Source organism: Bison bison, unplaced genomic scaffold (assembly GCF_000754665.1).
Source record: "Bison bison bison isolate TAMUID 2011002044 unplaced genomic scaffold, Bison_UMD1.0 scf7180017864469, whole genome shotgun sequence".
Taxonomy (NCBI): domain Eukaryota; kingdom Metazoa; phylum Chordata; class Mammalia; order Artiodactyla; family Bovidae; genus Bison; species Bison bison.
Genome location: NW_011495030.1, coordinates 6,606,725 through 6,613,308, shown reverse-complemented (window position 1 = coordinate 6,613,308; position 6,584 = coordinate 6,606,725). Strand labels below are relative to the sequence as shown.

The following is a 6,584-nucleotide window of genomic DNA, read 5'->3' as shown; positions in this document are numbered from 1 at the left end:
CCAGTGATAATGCATATAGTGCAGATTTGTTGTGCAATCTCTGGCATGTAGTCGGTGCTCCAGAATCACCTAGAAAACCATTACCTGATCTCTCCTGGAATGCTGTCAAGAGACACAAAATATTTGGGGGAATAAAGAGTTGTAGGGGATGGAATGATGTACACAGTGGCAAGAGATAAGAGTCAGTTTTGAGCCCTGTATTAGCCCATATGCGAAGAATTATTTTTTGGCCATGGTTGCATTCCTGCTCATGTTCACATATGTCTACATATGCATTATATTATATTAAGATAGAAATGGGGAGCCTTGAAAACAGAAATGTAGGATTGGCTGAATCTTTTTTACAGAGCTCAAAATGAATTTCATAATCCCTTTTTTCCCCCTTCCTTTTATAACTGATGGCCTCTGTGTCTTCAGATGCTCACTCAGCGGGGACACTGAATGTTGCTGTGTGGGGAAGGAGTCCATCTTGATTACTCTGGGCTACCACAGTGCTTTGCTGAAGTTTGCGTCTCATGCTGGTAAGTTTTGTGCCTGTACCAACTCCCTGACTTCAGTTCAGTTCAGTTACTCAGTTGTGTCTGACTCTTTGCAACCCCATGGACTGCAGCACACCAGGCCTCCCTGTCCATCACCAACTCCCAGAGTTTACTTGAACTCATGTCCATTGAGTTGATGATGCCATCCAACCATCTCATCCTCTGTCATCCCCTTCTCCTCCCACCTTCAATCTTTCCCAGCATCAGGGTCTTTTCTAGTGAGTCAGTTCTGTGGTACATATACACAATGGAATATTACTCAGCCATTAAAAAGGATGCCTTTGAATCAGTTCTAATGAGGTGGGTGAAACTGGAGCCTATTATACGAGTGAAGTAAGTCAGAAAGAAAAACACCAATACAGTATACTAACACATATATATGGAATTTAGAAAGATGGTAATGATGATCCTATATGTGAGACAGCAAAAGAGACACAGATGTATAGAACAGTCTTTTGGACCTTGTGGGAGAAGGGGAGGGTGGGATGATTTGAGAGAATAGCATTGAAACATGTGTATTACCATATATGAAATAGATCACCAGTCCAGGTTCAATGCATGAGACAGGGTGCTCAGGGCTGGTGTACTGGGATGACCCTGAGGGATGGGATGGGGATGGAGGTGGGAGGGGGTTTCAGGATGGGGAACACATGTGCACCCATGGTGGATTCATGTCAATGAATGGCAAAAACCACTGCAATATTGTAAAGTAATTAGCCTCCAATTAAAATAAATAAATTAATTTAAAAAATAAATGTTCTGTAGAATTTACCTGGGAAGCTATTGTTTGTTGAGAGTTTTTAAATGACTGATTCAGTTTCATTACTGGTAATCAGTCTGTTCATATTTTCTATTTCTTCCTGATTCAGTCTTAGCAGATTGTACATTTCTAGGAATTTATCCATTTCTTGCAGTTGTTCACTTTGCTGAGGTATAATTGTTTGACAGTCCGCAGTTCTGATTGGGTTATAGTTGAATCAATTTTCATAAAAATAAGAAATTCCTATTTTTGATCATGAAAATCAGGATGTGGCTTACCTCAGCATGTGAATGTTTCATAATTTCTTGGTACTTTATGGATTTCAGTAATTGAAGGCCTTAATAAATGGAATTTTTCTGAGTCATGTGATCAGACATAACCAAATTAAAAGCAGACTATGATTTTGGCTTTCTATACTATAAACATTTAATATATTATCTCATCTCATATACCATTCACTTAAGGGAGAATTTAATCAGATCATCTTACTGATGAGGAAACTGAGATTCAGAGAAAATTGGTCACTTGCTCAAGGTAATATGACAATAATTAACTGACCAAGGATTTGAATCTAGAGTTACCTACTCCAGAGCTCATGTACTCTTCCCACACCACAATGCATCCTTCTGTAATGACACACAGTTAGTTTTAAGAAAGAAAGAAACCGGTGAAAGAATAAGGTGCAATTGCACAATTGAATGGAAAAACCTCTCCTTTAATGTGTTCACACTTAGAGCACTTAATGCTTGAGGTTATCCATGCTTCAGGAATTCCCTGATGGTCTAGTGGTTAAGACTGCATGCTTGTACTGCCAGGAGTCTGGGGGTTCCATTCCTGGTTAGGAAACTAAGATCCTGCATGCCCCTGAGGCACAGCCAGGGGGAAAAAAAAAAGATGTCTATGTTTCAAGCTTATTGTACTGTTCAGAATTGGTACCAAAATCTGAGCAGGTCTGGAAACTTCATGTTTTAGGTATTCTTGAAGTTGAAGCTGCCTTCATTTTCTGGATGAAACTTTTCTTTGAATCTTTACATGGCAGTGAAATGGAAATTTCGAGATACCAATAGACAAAGTGTAAATAATTCGGGATGTGTTTTATTCCTTATGGCATCCAGTGACCAAGCAGTTTCCATGTACTACTCCCATACAACTTCCATCTCTCTACCTGAATGAGATAATCATAAATAGCCTGGAAAGTTATAAGACCCAGAACCAACATGGCTCACTGAGTGTTGGGGGCCTTGATCCTACACCAAGGTTCCTGCTGTCATTCTGTTGACTTACTTGACTAGGAAAGATAGTATACAGACCTTTTCTATTACATTTCTTGAGACAGAAAATTTGGGTTCAATAATTTAAAATACTGAGGTGCTTTTAAAACTGTTTATACCAGTGGGGGGGCGAGGGGTAAAAAAAGGCAAAAGAGTAAGTTCCTAAATAAGGAGCCCTTTAGGTGGGATGAATTCTGTATCATGAATTCTTAGTTGGTTCAATGTATATTCTGTGTTTTAGGAATGAGCATAAAGACCTGGTCTCACCATGCTTTAGAGCACTGGCTATAACTTATTAGTCTTATTTATTATTAGTAGGAAGGGAAAATAATTGTTAACAGGAATTTCTGTTGTTTTGAGAATTTTGCCAGGGATGCCTTATAATAGTTTCCTCTTCTGGAGTTCGTGTGTTTCTTGATCTCTGCTGAAGTGAATACCAGCACCAAAAGGATTGCAAATGCAGATGTTTGCAAATTGGTGGTCGTCCATGGTTTAATTTAATAGTAGTTTTCAGACTCAATGAACGTCCCTGGGGAGTTGGTTGCCTGTCTGATTTTCCTGGCTCTGGAAACTGAACAAGCCAAGCAGCTGATCCCTCATTCTGGATCTGTCAGGGCAGGTTGCAATGCAGACCCGAGTCCACAGCTGCAGGAAGGTAGTGGCAAGTGAGGAACAAGCTGGCTGTGCCTCAGAGGTCCCAGGTGGCCCAGATCCCAGGTGGCAGTGGGATATTGATTGTCATTTGTCAGCCTGGGTGTTGACAGAAGGCTGTCTACTGGTGTCACTGCCCATCAGATACAATTGCTGAATTTTTGAGATGTGCTGTGCTTTTCTGGAGTAAGAGGATGTGGCGTTTGAAATGTGAGAGTTCTATTTTATATTTAGAAGTGAGTGAGCAGCTGCCAATTATCTGTAACTTGGGTAAGAAAGAAAATCCAACTGTACTGGGGATTGCCCTGTCTTGATAATTAGGTGGAACCACTAAGAAAGAAATGAGCCAATATTCAAATGTCTGTGTGAGGAATATTTCTTCTTTCCCTTCTTTCCTTCTTCAGAATTGTTACTCAGTGATCTCCAGGCCTGATTCGGTTACATGTTAAATAATCTCCAGTAATCTGAAAGACTACTGTGAAATCCAGTGCACTTAAATTCATTTTATTTTAGAAACAGTTCAGTTAAGTTGCTTAGTCATGTCCGACTCTTTGCGACCCCATGGATACGGAAGCGTGCCCAGCTTCCCTGTCCATCACCAACTCCTGGAGCTTACTTAAACCCATGTCCATTGAGTCAGTGATGCCATCCAACCATCTCATCCTCTGTCGTCCCCTTCTCCTCCCGCCTTCAATCTTTCCCAGCATCAGGGTCTTTTCTAGTGAGTTAGTTCTTCGCATCAGATGGCCAAAGTATTGGAGCTTCAGCTTCAGCATCAGTCCTTCCAGTGAATATTCAGGACTGATTTCCTTTAGGATTGACTGGTTGGATCTCCTTGCAGTCCAAGGGACTCGCAAGAGTCTTCTCCGACACCACAGTTCAAAAGCGTCGGCACTCAGCTTTCTTTATAGTCCAACTTCCACATCCATACATGACTACTGGAAAAACCATAGCTTTGACTAGATGGACCTTAAAAACAGTGGGGATATTTAATAGTGACAGATGTCAACAGAGGAAAAAAATGACATTTTAATTAAATGGAGTTGAGATAATTTCTGTGAAGCACTGTGTATCTACTAGATATGTGCAAGGCTTCCCTGTTCATTCATTCATTTAACAAATATTTATTGAGAGTCTGTTAATGTTCCAAGCACTTGTTTATGTGCCAAAAATGCGGTACTGAGTAAATATAAGTCCTTGAAATTGTATAGCTGACATTTTAAGAGAAGGACACAGGCAATTAGTAAATGAACATACATACATGGTGGATTGTGTGTGATAAATATTGAAAACAAAAATCAGGCAAAGAGGCAACCAATAAGGATTAAGTATGTTTACTGTCTTATAGGTTATTTTGGGGAGAAATCACTGATAAGATGTCTGATGTATAAGCAGGGAGCTGGAAGGGAGGGCCCTTGTATTTATCTGGTGAGACAGACAAGTGAGGAGAACTGCAAGGACCTTGAGGCAGAGTACACTTACAGAATGGCACTCAGAAGAGAGAAGGAGAATGGTGAGCTCAGAGAATTAGAAACCAGTCAGGGGAGACACTGGAAGTCATGGTGAGGATGCTAAGGGATATTGAAAATATCTGAGGTCAGGAAGCAGAGGCCCAGCATTGCCTGAGCATTATATAGGTACTTTTTTAGACTTAGAAAGGTATGTGTTTATACTTTCTCTTATTGCCATTCTCACAGCAGCCCTGTAAAGTTGGTATATTTATTATTATTTATTTCCATTGTTAGTGGGCTTCCCTGTGGCTCAGTGGTAAAGAATCCACTCACCAGTGCAGGAGATGCAAGAGACTAGGGTTCGGTCCCTGGGTCGGGAAGATCCCCTGGAGAAGGAAATGGCAACCCACTCCAGTATTCTTGCCTGGAAAATCACATGGACAGAGGAGCCTGGCAGGCTATAGGCCGTGAAGAGTCGGACATGACTGAGCTGCTAAACAACATTCCCATTGTTACACAAAGACACTAAGATTCATAGATAGGAAGGAAGTTTCCCAAATGACAGAGAAAATGTAAGACTTATGTTCTTTCAACAATTTCCCATCTGTCCCTGCACTCTTCATGAGTTGACATTTAATCTAGAAAACTCATATCTTTAATTGGGATGATAATACAAACATGGGAAAACCCACTTTTATCAACATTCTACTACATAAGAAAAAGAAAGACACAGGTAAACCTTATTCTGGGAGTAATGGAGAACTTTTGAATATCCTTTGAACAGGTTCATTAATTTACAACATTTTTCATGTTTTATCTATCTCTTTATATATGTGTACATATATATAAACACATATTTCTGAATCATTGGAGAGTAACTTGCATATGTCATAGTTCTTTACTCTTTACTTAGATTCAGGAATCTAACATCTATACAATATTTATGTTTATTTTACCATCTACAGCCCATTTTCATAAATTACACCAGTAATGTCCTTTATAGAGTACAAGCTGGTGCAGTGGTAAAGAATCCACCTGCCAGTGCAGGAGGTGCAAGAAATTTGGGTTCAATCCCTGGGTGGGAAGATCCCCTGGAATAGGAAATGGCAGCCTACTCCAGTATTCTTGCCTAGAAATTCAATGGACAGAGGAGCCTGGTGGGCTACAGTCCATGGGATTGAAAAGAGTTGTACACAACTGAGTGACTGAGTACACAGACACACACAGACACACACACACACACAGACACACACACAGACACACACACACACACACACAGTCCTTTAGAGCATTTTTCCCCTTCTCTATTTCTAAATCTGGTCCAGGATCATATATTGCATTTAGTTGTCACTTCTCTTTAGACTCCCTTTGCTGTAACAGTTCCTCAACCTTTCTTTTCATGTCATTGTGTTATTCAGAGAACAGGGGCCAGTTATTTTATAGACTATTCCCTAGTTTGAGTTTTTCTGACGTTTCCTCATGGAAAACTTCAGGTTATGCATCCCCTGTCAGTAAACTATGTAAATGTTCTTGTGTCCTTCTCAGGATTTCACATCAGGGAGCACTGAGATCTATCTCCCCCTTTTTGATAATAGAAATTTCAATCACCAGGTCAAGATACTTTTAGTTTCTCCGCTATAAAGTTACTGTGCTTTCCCTGATAGATAGAACTAACAAGCAGTCTCTAGGAAGGCATTTTGAAATTACTCAAATATCCTGTTCCTCGTCAGACAGCCCAAACTTAGTATTCATTTATTATCTATTGCTTAAAGATGGTTTGCTGCTGCTGCTGCTTCTAAGTCGCTTCAGTCATGTCCGACTCTGTGCGACCCCATAGATGGCAGCCCACCAGGCTCCCCCGTCCCTGGGATTCTCCAGGCAAGAGCACTGGAGTGGGTTGCCATTTCCTTCT

At 40.5% G+C, this 6,584-nt stretch overlaps 1 pseudogene; it reads left to right on the top strand.

The window, feature by feature from the left end:
• Positions 1-355: 355 nt before the first annotated feature.
• Positions 356-6,584, top strand: part of LOC105003524 — a 172,783-nt pseudogene continuing 166,554 nt past the window's right edge.